General features: G+C 42.4%; 1 long non-coding RNA gene across 1 annotated transcript in view; it reads right to left on the bottom strand.

Moving 5' to 3' along the window:
• Nucleotides 1–8,820: 8,820 nt before the first annotated feature.
• Nucleotides 8,821–20,245, bottom strand: part of LOC115947225 (uncharacterized) — a 57,561-nt gene continuing 46,136 nt past the window's right edge. The window contains exon 4 of the long non-coding RNA XR_004550087.1: nucleotides 8,821–9,586. This is a non-coding gene — a long non-coding RNA (uncharacterized lncRNA). The remainder of the gene's footprint in view (nucleotides 9,587–20,245) is intronic.

Here is a 20,245-nt window from a genome sequence, read left to right as displayed (position 1 = left end):
ACTGCTGCTTTCTTCATGTTTCTCCCAGATCTCTTGGCTGCCTTGGCCACAGCATTAGGAGGCTGAAGAGAGGGCTGAGTTTCCCAGTTCTTCTGTCAAAGGCAACCCTCACTTGCCAAGCAGAAGAAATGAGATAAAAGATAAAGACCCCTGCCTACACATATTCATGCAGAGAGGGCAACTGTACCCAAAAAAGATTGATCACCTAACACTGGAAGCAAGCATGTCTTGTAAATGATCAATATGCAGAGCTTGTGGGGAGGCCGTTCAGACAGTATTTCCATTTGATTTAATGTTTCCACGAATATGGTGGAAAGCCTAGTGGACCTGTGCAATTCCAGGGCTCTCTCAGTATGCTGGAGTCCTTGCACATGTGGTGTAAGGTTGGTCTCTATCTGCCAGCCTGCAGACCAGGAGCTGAAGAAGTGGAAGAATAGGCTGTCACTCAAGTAGAAGTGTTCAGCTTTAACCCAGACATGCTCAGAAGCTCTGTTCAAAGCTTGGGGTGAAGCAACCCAAAACCTTTAAATAATAGCCTTTAGAGAAGCACTCTGGGAGGCTTTGCTTTGTCTTTTTTCAGTGCACTTCACTGATATGCTTACTTTGTGAATATTGTTTTCAGCAGTGAACAAATGGCCCCTTGCTGGTCACCACAAATGTATTATTATTGCCTTTACTTAAATCTCCTTTCAAAAAAAAGCAAGATGGTGTTTGTTAAAAAATCTTGAAAACACAAAAACATAAAATAATGGGGTGGGGGGAAGAAGGGAGTAAGAAAAAGGAAGAAAGCAGAAAGAAGAAACAAGGAAAAATGAGAAGGAAAAAAGAAAAGAAAAAAAGAACAGTAGGTCAGAGAAAACTAAAAAGAAAACAGCAAAAAGACAGATGCAACATGTTCAAAGCTGCTGAATATGCACCTTGAGGTATCTGATTGAAAAACATGCTAGAGTTACAAAGCTATGGTACCTTCATTCACAGCATTGCAAAGTAAAACGGTTCAGCTTGAATCACTTGGATTCTTGGTAGCCAGGTGATTATTTCTTAAATAGTGCTAGCACCCTGTATGCCCATAGTGTAATGGTCAAATAGGTGGGCCGAGGAAAACAAGACTGGTTATCCACCCCAATAAAGCCAAGGAGTTCTGGATAGCATTGGCTGAGAATCCATTTTCATTTGGATTAGGACTTTTTCTAAGTCTTAAGGGTAATGCAAACCTTTTCAAACAATAACAGACTCAATTGAAAGTATGTGATATACAGTGTTCAGACTCCAAGGTTAGAAAAACACATTTTAAAAGCATAGCATTATTATTATTACTTGCTATTACAGAATATCTGCCAAAGAAAATATTTTTGGCTTCAGAAAAATGTGAAATTCCCAGTAGGGTGGGACGCAGCTGACATTCCTAGTGGTTTGCTGTCTTGTTTAGAGCACCATGTGGTTAACAGCTAAAGGGCAGAGATGCTTGCTACTGAAGAATTGCAATCACCTCAGAGAAATGCATGGCATTTCATAGTCGACCTGGAGCAGAAATGCAAAGGCAAATAAAGGAAGGGAGAAGAGGTAATCTACTTTGGATTATTGCTAATTGGTGTGATGCTATTGTTACTTGTTAAGTTCACTTTGTACTGAATTGTACTTTGCACAATATTGGTAACAATGCAGTACTAAATATAGCAAGGCAACTGCGCCATTCTTTTATGTCAAAGAACCAAAACAGTGGGACTTGCACTAACATCTACAATGTCACATTTTTGCAATCAAATCTACTTTTTACTGCTCCAAAAGCAGGAAGACTTTATTTCTGATCTTTCAGGAAAGCTACAGGGATAAGCAAGTGCCTGTATAAGGACAGGAAAATAGAGCTGATTGATTGCATAAAGCTTTCACCCTTTTCATCACATGCATATGGTCCTTCCCTCAGAGGCTGGTGGGCTGCCAGCAGCTGTGAAATCTCTGAGCCTGGATGCAGGAGAATCAATGAGTCATGAGGAAACAGCTGAGAAAGGAAGCTACAGTGATTATTGCATGAGCTAAGAAAGATAATAACCATGGGCTTTCTAACAGGTCCTTCCCTACCTACATTGCTGTCTGTGCATTCCACCATGCTGATCTTTTGAAATCTGGTCCCTCAAGCACTTGAAACTGTTTCCATTTTCACATCTTGGAGGCAATCATGAAGTAAACACAAGGCCAGAGATTCCAGTAATGTGATCCTCTCCTGTAATGAGTTTTGTTCCTTTTATAATGAGATTTCATACCTTCACCCACCCTGCAAAGGGTATGAATGACAGCCTGTTGTCAAGGTTAATTTCTAGCAACCCATCTAAAATCTAATGCAGCTATAGACTTGATTCCAAGGTCACACAGTAAGCTATGCAAAAAAATAAGTATCTGACATTTCCAAAATGCTAAACAAAGAAACCATCCCATGCTGCAATTTTGTTTTTTTGCTACAATCATACTGGTGGAACTAGGATAGTAATAATCACCTGCAAAAATTACCCAGTATGTTTTTTTTCCTCTGTTGAAAAATACATAGTAATTCAGGAAAACATGGTTTAATCACTATAAATCACAAACAAATGAGGCACTTTTTGCTGTTCAAGTAACATGAAAGAGTCAAGGGGTTTTTTTTCCCTTTTTTGTGTGCATGAAGTGAGTATTTACTGAATCAGCTCATAGTCTGAAGAGTGCAAAGCATCTCTTCTAAGGAACTAAGTATCTTCATCTATAAAACCTTTGGTGAGGCATTGAAGCATCCTCTGTTTCAGTTAAACTCCATGGGAAATTTCTAATTGACTTCAAACTGAAACAGAAATTGATCCTTTGGGTATAATTTTGATTACTAAGAAGTAATGGGGAAAGAGTGTGAGCACTAAGAAAAACTAAGAGAATTATTGGTTTAATTTTATCTTTTTTTATTACAAAGTAAAATGTTGGATACTGGAACCAGAGCAAAGACAACCAGTGAAGACACAAAATATTTTAATCCTTCAATAGCTCAGATGATAAATGCTATCATCATATTTACAGGTTGTTTCTGAACATTGAAAGGGAAAGTGCAAAACTGATTCTCACTCGTCCCATACGAGGCTAGCCATTGAAGATGAATTGAGCAACAAGATACTCTCAGTGCCACAGTAACAAAACAACATTTTCCTTTCTCAGTGTTGGGTCTATACAACACAGCTAATTGATGTCATGTGCTGCCTCATAGAGAGCTTGGCAACTGCATGGCTTCATGCAGTTTTTGAAGTAAGCACCCCCATCAGTGCTTCACAGAAAGGGAAATATAGGCAAAGACAGCAAGTGTCTCGTACTAAATCACTCAGAGTGTGAGTGCATGATCAGGGACATGGTAACAACCCCCAAGGGCCTGAGTCAGCCTCATGCTGCTCTTCCAGGAGTCCCCTTTCCACACAAGCCAGCTGGCTGAGAGACCAAGGCAGAAAAGCTGCGAATAATAAACAAACCAGGAGGTATGGGACCAAGCTCCCAAAGGCAAATACCTAAGATTTCAGCTCTTGTCAGCAAAGTATATATCCCAACACAAGCATTACTGTCAGCAATAATATAATATTGTTTCTGGCTCCCACTGAAGAGCATATAGAGGAAATCAGTTACTAGGCAGTTGCAATTAACTTTGTCATGCCTGATCCCCCTGCTCTGCATGGCCTAAGTCTACATCTCCATCCTTCTCCCTCTACTCCTGGATGCTCTTAGCTCATGTGGCAGCAACAGTGTTGGAGAGAGGAGAGCTCAGGAATGTTGCAATCACTGTGATTAGTTCTGTGATACCAAGATGTAATTTAATAGATTATAGTTGGGAGATCTGAAAATAAAAATTACTTAACTTCACCTAACTTCTCTAACTTAACAATGCATTTTTTTATGTCATGGAAGTGTACAATAGGAAGTTTTAAACCTGAGCTGAGAAGTAATGACTCAGCCTTGGGGATTCAAGGTAGTTTCTTGGTTTGCATGGGATACTTTTACTTCTGGAGGCTGACTGTTTGGCTGCTTGGGTTTTGTGTTGTTTTTTTTTTTTACAATAATAGTCATGATGCCTGAGTCCTGCTAGAACACTTCCTCAGACTTCTTACCAGACAGTGATGCTGTCAGGTTGTACCATCCTTATACAAAGTACATAAATTATAACTCAAACAGTTGAATTTAAATCCGTTATGATTAAAATTGTGGATTTAGAGAAGCAGGAATCAAGCTTTCTATTTATTTTTTACTCTTTGATACACAAGGACCCATACACGGGGCTTAAACAGATATGTAGGTAAGAACAATAATCCAATTTCACCTCCTTCCAAAATGTGACCTAATTTACCCCTCTTTCTTACTTTAACAATAAACCAACCAATTCAGACTGGAAAAGCTGTTCAACAAGTACTGGCTCCACATGGAAAGAATGACCTGCATTCTCCTACCCAAGGGCCAGGGAAAGCTTCACATCCTGGAGGCTGAGAAACTTCAGACAAAGGGAAAAAACAAAGGTTTGGCTCCATTCCCAGTCAAGAAGCACCACCTCTCCTGAGCCAGGACATCTTTGGTTTAGGATCATTCTTGACCACACTGGATAAAAGAGAGAGGTCAGAGGCCCTTAGAAATGTTTCCAAAACCATGTTCACCTTTGGGAAAAACCACTGCCTAACATTGTCTTGGGTGGCTTGAGCCAAATCCTTTTGAAGTCAGTGGAAGATTTCTGCTGACCTTAGTGCTCTTTGGGCTGCTAGTCCATGTCAAGTGCAATGTCAAGCATGTCAAGTGTGGAGCAATTTGGCCATGGTTGTTGCTTGGGAAGTAGGATGCGGTATTTTGCATAAACTTATGGTTTAGGCTGCACCCCACACAGAACATATTGCAATAGTTAGCTAAGAGTTACTGGGGGTGGATCACAGCAGCTAATGTTGCATTGGAAAGAACATGTGAAGATGTAAATCAGTTCTTCTGTTACCAAGTGTCCCAGAGCAATGAGAAGTCCAGTAAGACATAAAGGAAAGACACTGTCAGTTATAAAGGGCAAGTAATAACTTTGCATCCGTTGTCTGCACCACCTTCTCTTCTTCTACTTGCTAGCTGATGGACTAGGATAGGTTGCCAGAAGGCTGGACTTCCAGCATCCACTTACACATCATTATACGCCAACCACACTCAAACCCATAGTATCCTGCATGAAAAAAAACACCATGACCAGCAGCACAAACAAGTGATCTTGCTGGTCAAAATATCAGACAAACCTGACAGTGCAATTTCCAAGTGTGCCTCATACAGTAGCACCTTTTTCTTTATGGCCATTGTGTTGTCCTTACCATTCATTATCCAGTGGTATTTAGGTCTCTTAAAAGTCCATTTCTACCTCCATCACAACAGCCTAGTAACTTCCTCGGGTAAGCAGGTCTGTGGCAGCAATAGACTCTGCAGCTCTTCATACCTGCAAAAATATTTCCACATTCAAAGTCTTCTGCAGTAAATCTCCTGGGGCTGATATGTTAAGATTTATTCTAAGCCCACCAGTGTATTCAGAAATAATGCTGTTTGTATTGATGCATTCACATTAAAGCAGTGGTAACATGACAGCAAATTCAGGCGTCTGACTCTTTTGCAGTGCCTGATACTTTATGTCCATGATATAATCTATAGGAGAAACAAAGTAAATTTCATGGTACTATCTCCTCCTTCAGGTCCTCGAAAATCATTGTGTGTTATTCCTGGAGTTCTTCAGCTAAGGCTAGCACAAATGATGGAAAGCACATGAGGAAACAGAAGACATGAATTTCAACTAGCTGTCTCCTGAAGGAACAGAAACACCCTAAATCACAACATAAGCAAAAATGGGGAACAGGCCTGATGTTTTACAGGAAGAAAATCAGTCTGGCAGAGAAGGAGAGAGAACAAGTCTCACCTGCTAGTGAGAACAGTTTTAAAAGAGGTGCAGTGACAGATCTTCTGGGGAGATTCTTGACCCCCATATTTTATTGCTAATTGTGTTTTGAAACAGCCATTGATAGAAGAGATCCACATTGCACATTGTCAATTACTAACATATGTCCCACGCTTGGCAAAGGAGGCAGCTCGGGAATGACATTTTGTAAATAATCAACACCATCACCAAAAAGTGCCTGGATCTTTGCTTTGGGCTTAATAATACATTTTTCCCCAAACGAGATAGCTTTCTCATGACGGTGGCAAATGGAACATATTAAACTTTAATGATGGCTGAGAACATCGTGCACTGCAGAGGCGGGGACAGGACTGTGAGAGCATGTCTCGGACCTTAGGACAAACAGCTGTGCGTGTACCAGCTACAGATGCTGCTCCACACAGAGGGGCCTCCGGGCATTGCTGCAGTGCAAATAATGTACTAGAACAGAGAGCTTTGGCAAACTGAGTAAATCACAAAACACTCAGAAAGATGAAATCCTCAGAGCAAGGAGCAAAAACTGTGGGCAACAAGGATAAGATAGGACATGGAAACAGTGTGTTGCAGTAATATCTATGATCCATTAAAGAACCCTAGACAGACAGCTATTGCATACATGTGTTATATGTGTCTGAGGAGGAATGAAGAGAGAAAAATACATCTGACATATCTGCCTGGCTTTTCCCTCAGCATATGCATGCCAGTATAGATGGCTATCACACTTACAGAGATGGGAGAGGGGCTGTGCAGCCCTGTGGCCCCATAGCACAGGGGCATAGTACATAGTACAGCAGGTAGTGGCAGTGCAGGATCCATTCTGGCTGCTAGCTTCTGCCCATCTACTCCCAGCAAAGTACTCAGCATATGCATGCCAGTATAGATGGCTATCACACTTACAGAGATGGGAGAGGGGCTGTGCAGCCCTGTGGCCCCATAGCACAGGGGCATAGTACATAGTACAGCAGGTAGTGGCAGTGCAGGATCCATTCTGGCTGCTAGCTTCTGCCCATCTATTCCCAGCAAAGTCCTCAGCATATGCATGCCAGTACAGATGGCTATCACACTTACAGAGATGGGAGAGGGGCTGTGCAGCAGCAGTGCCCCCATAGCACAGGGGCATAGTACATAGTACAGCAGGTAGTGGCAGTGCAGGATCAATTCTGGCTGCTAGCTTCTGCCCATCTATTCCCAGCAAAGTACTCTCAAGCCCTTGGTATTTTGGTGAATCATAGCCAATATATGTTAGCTATACCAATAGCCAAAGGTGCAGATAAATATCTAGATAACTGTCATTGGTGCAATGAACACAAGTGTGAAAAATGTGGCCCAATCATAAACAGATCAGTGATTTTGGGGTTAGCTGGCAGGGAGTCTGGGACAGCTGCTCTGGAATAGGAATCCCTGTGCTTATTTTATGTGATTCCCTTTGGCCTTACCAGGCATTTCACTTACATTTCATTCACTGAAACCCAGCAGGACAGCCAAGTATCTGCCATACTTTGAAACCTCACTATGAGAAAGTATGTAGCTTGGAGATGGGGTTTGCGCCATGGAGCTACATGAAGGCAGGTTGAGTCACTCATGGGGAGGAAAGCAAAGATTTCAGGTGTCTGGGAAACAGTGAATACAGGGATAATGAAGAACATCTACCTGAAGTGCTAAGGATTACGGTTAGGCTTTACATAATTTAAATTAAAGCTTCTGAAAGTTTTTTTCCAGCCCACGTTAATTGTTAATTGTACAGCCTCTCTATAGAAACTCCTAGAGAGCAGTTCAGCTTTGACAGCTCAGACTGCCTGGATCTCTCCAGGGACTCTTAAGAAACTCAAACAAATGTCTTTGGGCACTGTTTCACAACTTGTGTGTGACAGAATGCAGGTTGCATCTGTCTTTCCTTTCTGTCATGCTCTTCTGTCATAGAATCATAAAATCATAGAAAAGTTTGGGTTGGACCTGAAGATCATCCAACCCCCCTGGCATGGGCAGGGACATCTCACACTAAACCATGTCACTCAACACCCCCATCCAACCTGTCCTTGAATACTGTCAAGGATGGAGCATTCACAAATTTGGGCAACCCACTCCACTGCCTCACCACTCTTACAGTAAAGAATGTCCTCCTTGTATCCAATCTAAACTTCCCCTGTTCAAGTTTTAACCCATTACCCCTTGTCCTGTCACTACAGTCCCTGATGAATAGTCCCTCACCAACATCCCTGTAGGCCCCCTTCAGATACTGGAAGGCTGCTATGAGGTCTCCACGCAGCCTTCTCTTCCCCAGGCTGAACAGCCCCAAGTTTCTCAGCTCATTTCAGGGAACCTCCTGGTGCTGCCCCAATCTTCCTTCAGCAGCTCCATGTCCATCAAATACTTAGCTGAGCCCATTTCAGTCTTTTGATGGGTCACTCATATGCTGGATTTTTAAATTAAATCATCTGAAGCAGGGTTCCATGAACTCATGCAAGATAAGTAGCAGGAACTGACAGCTGGGAGAGAGCAAGGAAGATTTATATAGATAGGCTGAGAAAGTTGGGGCTGTTCAGCCTGGAGAAGACTGCGTGGAGACCTCATAGCAGCCTTCCATTGAAGGGGGCCTATAAGGATGCTGGTGAGGGACTATTCATTAGGGACTGTAGTGACAGGACAAGGGGTAACGGGTTAAAACTTAAACAGGCGAAGTTTAGATTGAATATAAGGAAGAAATTCTTTACTGTTATGGTGGTGAGGTACTGGAATGGGTTGCCCAGGGAGGCTGTGAATGCTCCACCCCTGGCAGTGTTCAAGGCCAGGTTGGACAGAGCCTTGGGTGACAGGGTTTAGTGTGAGGTGTCCCTGCCCATGGCAAGGGGGGTTGGAACTAGATGATCTTAAGGTCCTTTCCAACCCAAACTATTCTATGATTCTCTGATTCTATGGGAAATGATGGGGTGGACTGGGGGTAAGGGACATTCCTCCTCTGATGGTGATGGGATGCCAGACTGACTCATTGCTTCCCATGGGGAAGCAGCCCAAAAGGATGTCTATCTCCAAGGCAGTGAATGGTAGATGACAGGAATCTCAGCATTTGGTAGGGAAAGAAAAATAACTCAGAATGAAGTTGGGACACTTCCATCCTGTGTTTAGTCCTAGTTATCATACAATGAACACTTGCCTTGAGGATATAAGCCAGTGATTATATAGATAAAATACAAGGATGCCAAGTCCCTCAGCAGTGATGTTCATGGAGAGAAGCAGACACTTAGCAGCAACCCTAAATGTCATGAGGGAAGACTTGCCCCAGCAAGCCCATGTACCATTGCCCTTTTCAGCTTTTCACTCTGTCCCACACATCCTTCTTGCCACTTCAGAGATACTTGTTTTAGGCTGAGTTTTGGTTTGAGATGTACATTAGCAAACCTTTCCCTGAGATGACTGATGAGTCCTCACTTGGTCAGAGTGATGTTGTGAAGAACGGCTGAGCAGGTCCCAGTGCTGAGCCAGTGGCTAATTCTGTTTGAAAAGAAACGGTTTTGGCTCTTAAAAAGTAACTGATTTCTACCAGTTGCATCCTGTGATTATGGGTGAGATCCAGGCACACACCATCCCTCCTGCATGGGATGGGGGTCTTGGAGTAACTTTCCCACACAGATCCTGAGCCCATGGGCTGTGCTCCTGTAACACAAGGTGAAAGGCACGTTTTGTCAATTCATGTCAGGTGCTCTTCCTTGTAAAAGAGTACAAATTTCTACTATCTAGAAATACTAGTACAAATTTCTGCTATCCTTAACTGAAAGCTCATGATTCAGACATGCTGAAGACTTGGTGATTGCTGAATAGCCAGGCTGGCTTTACAGCTTACATCAGGAAAGCACACTATTACCCCACCGCATCACAAAGTGCAGAAAGACAGGGATTATCTGTAGGTCACTCCTTGGGCATCATCAGCTTTGGCAGTGGTTTGTTGTTGAGTTTGCCTTTTTTTTTTTTTCTTTAAATGTATTGATTCTTAATCCCTAAAAATAATCATTCTAATTGGAATACCTACGAGCTCTTCAGTGCATATGTAACACCCACATTTTGCTTTTCCTTATTTCCAGTCAACTCCTAAGCCCCATGTATGAACCCTGAGAAGATGAAGAATCCTTAAAAGCTTAGGTCTGACAAGAGGTGAAAAGTCTTTTAGCACCATGTCATATATATCAGCCTAATTGGACTACAAGCCGGCAGTGTTTCACTGTGGTTTATTTCTCCCAAAATAATTTTAAAAGACAGAAATTAGATTCCCCTGAAAAGTTCAGGATTTTCAAATGACCTAAATTCCCACATATTTAAATAAAAATAACACTCCCTCTCCTAAACCTTCTCAGGTTAGGGCTCCATTTTGTATGAAATGAAGGCTCTCCAGCCTTGCTCATGTGAGGACTCCCAGTAGTTTGCTCTGGTGGGAAGAAGATGGGCCATGATTAAAGGACCACAGATTGAAGTACTGCTGTCAACTACTCAGCTAAAATATGTTAATATTGTTTCCCCCAAGCAACCCTTTAAATAACTCTTTCCTATTTCATCAAGATTCTCAACATTTCAAAACCAGAAAGATCCCTGTAGACATCCAATTTATTCTACACTGTTCCCAGCTGGTTTCTCTCCATTTTCTGCTGTGTGCTCCTCCTTTGAGCTTTTATTTTCATCCCTGGAAGCATGCTGTTTCCACCACTGCTGTAGGTATAGCTCTTCACATTCAAATCTAGTCTTTTCATTACACCACTTAAAAATTGCAGATAAACTGCAGAAAGAAAAAGAAGAGGGGTGGAAAACCTGGTTCTCTGCATGGCATCAAAGTGTTTTGAGAACAAAGCTCAAAGGACAATCCCCAATAATTCACCTGTGACCATTTCTCTAAATTCTTATACACTCTAGTGTGAAATGACTGCATTTTATTGTGTTACACTTCATTGAAGTTAGCACTTTAACTCTGGCCTTTGGTATTAATGGAATGTCCTTCAACTATAGCTGCTTTTCTGCTTCTTTTCTTTGATTCATTAGTTGTTTACTGCAGGCTATTAACAACCCTAGAGCTAGCTTTAATCCACAGCCAGAGTCTTTAAATATAATACATCATCAACAGGTAATTATTGACTTTGAAGTCTCTCCTTCTTTTTTTCTTAGCCGTGTGAGGTGATATCTAGGGCTTTAAAGTATGGTAACAATGAACTTCCATCAAAGCACCAAAATTAGTAATGCAAATGTCAAAAAGTTAATTTGCGTATTTGCAATACAAGGACGGCAAATCTTCCTGTATTCGTTTTTATTCTTTCTTTCTTGCTTACTTGCTTGCTTCTTTCTTAAACTTTTGACTCCTTCTACAGCTTTGGAAAACTCTTGATGCTACTGCAACAGGGGTAGTTTTTACTTCATATTTGGGTACTATAAATTCACAAGGAGCCCTGGCCCTTTTCATGCTCAATAGGATTTAAGTTCAGTAGTCCTACTGGAAGTCAGCTCAGAAATTCAAAGCTCTACATGAAAATCCTAGGCTAGCACCTCTAAACATACATTTGTATAAGCACAAATTCATGATGCTGCACTGATTACAGAGGTCTTTGACTCAGGTTCTTTGGCTTCATTTCAGGAAAGTCCCTAAGACCACGGTTAAATGCATCTGTACTGAAGACTTTCCTAAGTGCTATCTGATATTGGTATATGTTGCCTGAACTAGGATCTTTGTGTGCACAATTGCAGAAACTCCTGGACCAATCCCAGATGTACTGAGAAAGACACGAGTGTGACATACAACACCTCCATAGACTCACAGATCAATTGCCATCCTCTGCAGTATAGCGTGCATTCATCTGCAGCGCTAAGACTCAAATACATAGCATCACAGTGAACACTTGAGGTATTTTTTCTTTTGCTCACAATATTATTTTTTAATCTTTTTCTGCAGCACTTTATAACTTTGGTCTGTGAATGCCTTTGGAAGTAACTTCTGAGGAAGAGCTGATCCATAAATGCAAGAAAGTTACCATTATTAAGATAGAATGTAACCTTTCCATCCACGTCTCTCATTGGGTGCTGTTGGGGTGCTCTGACATGTGGCTTCTAGCAAAAATGGCACTGGGGGATGTGAATTTCTTTTTTTGTTATTATTTCCTTGCACATTTGCATTTCTTTCAGTTCACAGGCAGCACCAAACACACACACAACACAGAACATGCAGGCTGCTCTCCCAGCTCCCACTTATCAGCAGAATGAGCGGCGTGACTAAGGTAGCCAGCATGTGGAACCTAGCTGCTTTGATCGTGACAGCATCCCTGGAAAGCACTGGAAGCAAGGAGTTACTTCTCCACTTAAACGCGAAGAAGTTAAGAGCCAATTTGCAGCCTCATTCCAAACAGGCTTGCATTGTTAAGATAGCAAGTAAATCATGGAAGAAATGTTCTGTCCCACAGGTCAGGCCACTGATACCACCATTGGCTGGCTCACCACAAGAGGAGCAAGCCAGCACATGACGTTGGAGTGCTGGGGCACTCTGTGCAGCCCCAGCTGCAGGAAGGCAAGTGCTAGCATGCCCCATCTTCTCCTGCTAAGTAACCTGCAACATCACAAGAGAAAATGAATACACACCGAGGAGTTAAGTATGAAAATTAAGCATACAGTGAACCATATCCTTGGTTTTGTGTATGACCTAAAAACTTCTCCAACGGGAAAGGTAACAGCTAAAGAAGCTTTATCTTTGCAAGCATCATAAAAAAGGTTGTAAGCTGTATACATTACAAAGGCAATGCCTTCACCCCACCATCTCTGTGATTTCTTTAGACTGAGGAAACCTGTTGGCTTGAGTTCTAAACCCCCAGATAAAAGCTTTGACTTGTTAATTAAATTTTTACTGCTATCTGCGTTTGATATCTCAGTCAAATTGTATCCGCTTGCCACAACAGAAAAAGTCACATCAAAGGAGAGCTCCACCTCCAGGACCTGTAATTACGGAATTTACTGCTGGGTGACCCTGGCTGTAAGATGCACCTGCCATGCAGCCCCAGCGTACTGTCTACACCTAAAACAAAGCCATTTAATTCAAGTGGGTGAACCAGCACATGGCAAACAAAAGGGCTATGCTTTATCAGAAGCTGGCCCAGTGTATTGCTTGTCCTGAGACGTAGAGGAGCTTCTGAAAGCAAGAGGGTGTTTTCTGTGTTATCACACTAAACCAGGGATAAGGATGAGATCACACAGAGAAAGGCAGAACTAGAGGGGAAAGGAAGAGAAATGAGGATGGGAAGATAAAGGGAGTTAAAAAGAGAAGGAAATAAAAAGAAAGAAAATTAGAATCCATCTTAGTGGTTAAAACAAAAAACAGAAAAAGTCACTCATAAACAAAACACTGCTGAAATATCAGTAAATGCAGGGAAGGAGAAAGATAGGGTAGCAGAAAACAAATAGAGAGGAAAACAAACTAGAAATCACCTGTATATACCAGTATATACAAACTTTAACATGCAGAGCATTCTTAGCTTTAAACACCCACACAAGTAATGCAGAAATCCCCGATTTGTGTGAATGCATTCTTTAGCTCTCATTTATTTTTCACTGTATTTTGAAACAAAGGGAAATGTATCAAGACAAAGACTTACAACACACTATTTATTAACCTTGGGAGCCTCCCTGGGAGCCCCTAAAGTTGTTTATGTTTGGGAAACAAAACACAAAGAAGGAAAATAAAGTAGTGCATTGGATAGGCTTGCTGGATAGGAATTTTTCTTAAAGTGATTAATGTGCACAAAATATCCATACTACAGAACAGGAATTTTCAATAGGACAATAATTCTGTTGAAAAATATCAAATTTTCTGGTTGCAAAATCAATATGGTAAATCCATGCCTATCCCAGAAAGTTTTTGTGAATGCATCTTCAGTGATGCAGAGACTTCCAGGCTGGTAATCAAAAAAATATCCAGTTTGGTTCCCTCACATGGATTAATGCCCAAGGCAGCTACTTCTGCAAAAAATAAATGAATAATTAAAAAAATACATATTTCCTTGCACACATTGTTCATTTCAGCCTGATTTTTTATTTACATTTTTCCCAAACTTTGGGGTTTTCTAAATGAATGAGGCTCCGATTTTTCGATTGAATTTTTTTTTTTTTTAATTTTAATGAGAGGAAGAAATAGAGAAACTGAAATTGCTTTCTCTGACTTTGGTGTGAGCCTGGCTTCACTGTAACCAGGCAAAAGCTTGCTGTTGACTTCAGTGAGCCCAACATTTTGCACTTTGTGTCCCTTTGGCCTCAGTGAACACTGACTAAACAAGGCTGCTGAAAAGCCTGGAGTGAGGTGTACATTGGGATAAAGGGTCTGTAGAATCAAAGGTTTTCTCTGTTTTCACTGGAACTTCAAAACACTGTTGCAATATTTACTAAACCCAACTGATTTGATGTCTCTGAAAGCTTGAATAAAAAGCACCCACTATGGCAACCTGGGTATGAAGACCTGGAGCACTGCCAGAGCATCCCTTACAACATCTGTGCCTCAAAACTGGTCCTCAGCCTTTTCGCTAATAGTTCGTCACTCTGCTGTGCTATCTGAGGCATCTTCAGCAGCGTTTCCACTGACAGAGTTGCTTTCCTCAGCTGGCAGTAGCAGGAGTACAGTCCCAGCTGAGGACAGGACCTACTCAGATCCAACCATCAGTCTCAATCTATTCAATACTGTTTCAGAAATGAGAGCTCCCCCACCCGGGATTGTAGCCTGCTTACTGAAACAAGGAATAACCTGGGAAAACTGTCAGAGATAAAAGGAGAAATGGGCACAAGGATATGTTTGTCTTTCCCATCATCACAAAACAGGACTAAGCTGGGGCTAGAAACTAACACTAGCTCCCAACCCTGTTCACTGCCCAATGTTATTTCTGTCTTGCTCCATACTGTGATGTAGGCTTAAGACCAGAAGGCAGGTTACAGTCAGAAGTCCAGTCTCCCCAGCCCCAGCCTGAGTGCTTTAAAGTCCTTCCTGGCTACATGACCTCTAGCCTGGACAAAAGCTGCCCCAAGAGCTATTTCCCCCTCCTGAGAGCATAGAGGGTTTGGTTTCTAGAGAGAAGTGAGAAGCAGCAGGCAGCTTTCAGAAACACTCAGGTTGGCTTTGCTCCTGCCAGTCCCCTCCTGTGAGAAGGAAGGCCAGCCTGGTCCCTGTCTCATCTCTCCCTGGCCCTCACTCTCACTCTAGCCTTGCCCTTTGGGCCTGAGAACAAGGGAAGTTTTGGCTTTGGCTGGATGATGGTGAAAACTGGTTTTAGAGGAAGATGAATATGAAACTTGAAACAAACCCCAGAGGATACAAGAGCAAAGTCAATGTAGACCAAAAGGAGAGGATGACCTCAGCTCACAACATATGGCTCTTGTGTCCTAAATTGCCGGGGTTACATCAAATTCACAGGCAACAAGCAGCATGATACCCTGCTGTTGTGAATTCATGCTCTCAGCAGCCTTCACACCCTGGGTGAGAGAGCCTTGAAGCTAGGAAGATTGACACTGCCTGGATCCTGGGAATTTCCCTAGAGCAGAAAGATTTGCACATGGGTGAGAACTGACCTGATATTCAAGCTGCTGATTTACCGTGACAATGAAGGGTCTGTGGCTAGAGAGAAGGGTTGCTGCCCTGGCAGGACAGGGAGCCTAGGTGGGTTTGAGGGACAAAGGCAGGTGAGATGTTCCCCAGGGAGTAAAGGGATTGAACTGTCACATGGGAGGACAGCAGTGGCCTTTTGGTAAGAATGGGCAGGTGTGAGATATGGGATGCAATGAAACTGTCTAGGTGTTTTGTTCTCAGGTGAAGCTGGAAGCGCTCATAAAGCATTTTGTAGAAATAAGTGTGCATTTGCCTTAGCTGGATTCAGCCTAAGGCCTTGAAGTGGGAGCAAAATTACCTTGATCAGTAAGACTAGGGGCCTTGGAAATAGGTGAGAAGGCTCACAAAACTCCTGCAAAGTATTACCAAAGTACATCTGATGTGTGTCATTTTGCAAGAGCAGTAAAACATTTTTCATTTCCACAAAGACCAAAGGAGCAGAAACAGAAACATTGACTTTCCAAATATTGAGAGTAACATCAAAAGACAGTCAATAACAGACAGCATTAAAAGGCACTTCACCCAAATTGTGTGGAGGGTCCTAGATCACATGGAACTAGACAGATAAAAGCTAGTCTTTCATTTCCAGCAAAGGCCACTGTGTGACAACCCCCACAGATGTCTGGGGCTTTTGGACGGAGGTGAAACAAGAGACCATGTACCTGCTCTCTTCAGAAACCATGCCCAAGTGCATTTTTGCTCTGTGTGTCAAGCTGGTTATAACGAAGTTGTCCATGAGGGGCAGAGCCTGAGTCAATACTGGATTCTTGCCACCTGTCTGCATTTCTTTGCCAGGCAAGCTAATCTCCTTGCACCTGGAGCAAGCCAACATGCGGGCAGCATCCACGGCTGAGCACCTTTGATGCTGAGATCATAGCTAACAGAGCAGAGCCAAGCAGAAACACCAGAAACTAGAGGAAAATACATATAGAGGCAGAGAGAAGTTCCGCAGCTGCTAGCTAGACATGGAAAAGAGCTGTATCTCTTTTCATTGCCTGAATCAAAGCAAAAGAAATGTGACCTAAGACTGCCTTCCAGGGCTGTCAATAGTCACACAACATATAAAAAGCTGTGTCTAAAAGAAATGAAAAGCAGTGGGAGCTATTAGACACTTCTAAAGTCATTCCAGTTCAGTTATGAAAATGTATCCACAGTCTATTTGCCTAAAACCGGAGCGCTGTGATCCTTGTTTACAAAGTAAAACAAACACTCCGTACAGCAGCGGGAAATGACCTGCAAATGCAAGTCTTTACAAGCCTCCTCATTACAGTGAGATCGGAGTGTGCCACATGTGCCTATCATTTTCTCGGGGCTTTTTCTTCTCTTCCTGCTTTCTGTCAACTCTTCTGGCTTCCCATCTGCTTCTATTTACAGTTGTTAAAAGGAGGGACAAGACCACATACCATTAGTTTGGAGTGGGACAGAAACAGAGATTCAAGTGCAAATAAAAATTAACCTTAAGAATTATTCTTTCCAATACACAAGATTGCATGAAGAGAGCATAAAGGATATGCAGTTATGTAGGTATTTAATTGCATGGAGTTTTGAAGTAAAAGATTTTGCCATAGACCATAATCCCAACATATGAACACTACAATCCACTGGTTCTCTTCACAAAGAAGGTAAAAGAGTTGATACAGGACATTGTTTTGGAATATTTTCCTGTCATCACAGAAAGCACTTTTTTAGGGTTATGCCAAATCTGTCCCATCACGTTTGGGACACTTGTGCCAGTTCAAGTGAGGTTCTTGGTTTGCAATCCTTCTTTTTCACAAGTCATTATCAATAACACTGCTCAAAACTGCCCCGCAACTTCCCCTTTGCACTTATGGGCTCCTCCTTCACACTTACACATCAGTCACTATGTGGGTACCTCTCAGGTGCTGACTTATGCCACAGATGAAAGCACAATTTACTCCTCTCTACCAGAGATGCGTGCACTGTTTGAGCTTCCTTGATGTGCTCTTCCCCCAGGTGAGATGCTCCATATCATTCGTGTCTGACACTTATTGACCCTTCCTGAGCCTGTGGGATCTTGACAGCTCCCTTGACTGTACAGACACCCAATGAGCACCACAACACATACCGTGCAAAGAGGCAGCTCCCTCAATTTTCTTTCTCCTGGCAGAGCCTTAGCCTCATTTCCAGCCCATCTGCTAAAATGTAGTGCCCTGTCCAGCAGCATTGCACACTCAGTGCCTATCATAGCTGATGCAGCTGCTATTTTCCACCAGCTCCAACCTTCACAATCTCAGGGCATTCATTCCCCCAACCACTTGCACCTGCAGTGCTGTTCCTCCCTCAGAGGCTTCTTGATCTTGAGACCATAAATGCCTGTTCAGCATCTGCCTTCACTGCAGCAACTGGCAGGCACTGCAGCTCTTCTCACTGCACCTCCTCTCCCTCTCTGAATCCTTGCCTGCTTTCAGCCTTCAACACCCCACACTCCAAGTATTGCCACTTACCCATCTTAAATCTCCCCTGGCCACAATAGTAGAGCTCATTTCATCTGCTCTGTGGCATTCTATGATGAATAATGCCCAGCTCAGAGATTTGAGAGAATAGATGGGAATAAACAGCTGACATTTTCTGTCCAGTCCCAGTTCTACTGTTCTGGTTTTAAGAGAAAAGCAACAGTTGGTACTAAAAGAGTAATTCGGCATGTGTACTTTGTTGCTTATCAGCTCGTTTGCTCAACAACAAAGACAGGAAAATGCTGCAGGGGTCATTTCACCGGGAGAAGGCTCAGAAAACCTGGAAGTCTGTGATGAAAATCATTAAAATGGCATAGTCAATGGACAGAATGAGTGTCTGTGGCAGTAAATAGGAACATATTAAAATGGCATGGGAACTTTAATCTGTGATTGATCTCCCAGCAATTACCCTGCTTTCTAAATCTCTCCATATCATTTAACGAGGTGATTTCAATGTTCTAATAAAATGTGGCAGGGGAATGTTTCCAGATGTCCAGTGTGTAGGGAAGTAAATGTTTCTCTGAAACTATAATCTGTGTATTAAACCAACCGACGTCATCTTCTGATTGAATTACCCTTCTGTCTCAATTACAGGGAAAAGAGTCACTGAAAAGTCATGAGATTTTAAAGAAATCATTTCAAATTATGTCAGTTTTAGACAAAGCAGAAATCCTCCCTTTCTGTTGTTTTCTTAGCATAAATCACCACCATTTCACAAGTGCTGAAATAGCTGCTTTTAAAATGTTTCTCTAAAGCTGGTTGCTTATTCCCCCATTAGAAATTGAAGTCCTTGCTACTTGTGCCCCATGGCTGAGTCCTTTATCTCTAACCATCACAAAAATGAAACCTATAGGAATAAGCCCAGCTCACAAGCTATTTGAGAACCTAAGAAAAACCTGTGATGAGAAGTTCAGGACATCAGGATTCACACTGGGTCAATCCACTTGTCAAACATGCCTTGCAGCCAACACTGGGAGGTGACTATGGTTCCCAGCCTGCTGTGCAGCACTTCTTCAGCATGAAGATAGATTGATTATTTATTAATTATGTTTTCATTTACAAGGGTGCCTCCTGCAACTGCTGGTCGGATTTCCATACTTCAAAGAGCTCACATGACACATCATCAGACCCATGCCCACTATTGCTCATGTACAATATACATAGCAACCATTGCACCACACTAGTGGATGACTGCAAGCAGCCCAGGCCTCTCCCAGACTCCTTGGGTAAGTGCATGGGATGACCCACAGCTGCTGCATTTGCCCCAGGTTTGTAACACTTGCTCCCCAAAAACAATTCTTCAGCTAAACACTGAGAGTCACCTTCATGTTCTTTAAGGTGTTTTGATGCCAAATATCTCAGAGAAGTTTTGGCATGTGTACATAGAATCATAGAATAGTTAGGGTTGGAAAGGACCTTAAGATCATCTAGTTCCAACCCCCCTGCCATGGGCAGGGACACCTCACACTAAACCATGTCACCCAAGGCTTCATCCAGCCTGGCCTTGAACACTGCCAGGGATGGAGCATTCACAACCTCCCTGGGCAACCCATTCCTGTACCTCACCACCCTCACAGGAAAGAATTTCTTCCTTATATCCAATCTAAACCTCTGCTGTTTAAGTTTCAACCCATTACCCCTTGTCCTATCACTACAGTCCCTAATGAATAGTCCCTTACCACCATCTTGTACAAAGCAACTCGTCACCTTAAAAGTTGAGGGCAAAACTACCCCAGTCATTACCTCTCCCATTCACTATCTGCAATTTTGGGCAGTGGCATATAACTACTATGGTGCACAAGACCCATGTTTCTATTTTGTCTCTACTTGAGACTAGATGGTTTATCTTTGTCTGTATTCACCCACCTAAACCAAATAAAAACTCAACTAATTCCTGACAGCTGAGGTCACACTATGTCTTGATTTCAGTGAGTGCAAACACAGCCCTCTTAATGGAGAGAAAAGGGAAAAAGAGTGGCACACTTAACCCCCTCTGCCCTGTAAACAGTCTTGTCAGCTCTCAGCTATCACAAAAACATATCCCACATTGTATATGGCAAATATTAACCAGATATTTACTGCAGCTCTATTCACATGACAGTAAGTAATGCATTCAGTCCTCCAGGTTAGCTGTGTTTGGATGTGAAAGTTTATATTGACCTTTAGAAAGAGGAAGAAGGGAAGAGTTTCAATGGTCTATATTTTACAATGTGCAGTTAGGCAAGTGCTAAG

This window comes from Melopsittacus undulatus, chromosome 1 (assembly GCF_012275295.1).
Source record: "Melopsittacus undulatus isolate bMelUnd1 chromosome 1, bMelUnd1.mat.Z, whole genome shotgun sequence".
NCBI classification, from domain to species: Eukaryota; Metazoa; Chordata; class Aves; order Psittaciformes; family Psittaculidae; genus Melopsittacus; species Melopsittacus undulatus.
This window is presented reverse-complemented; position numbering and strand designations above follow the sequence as displayed.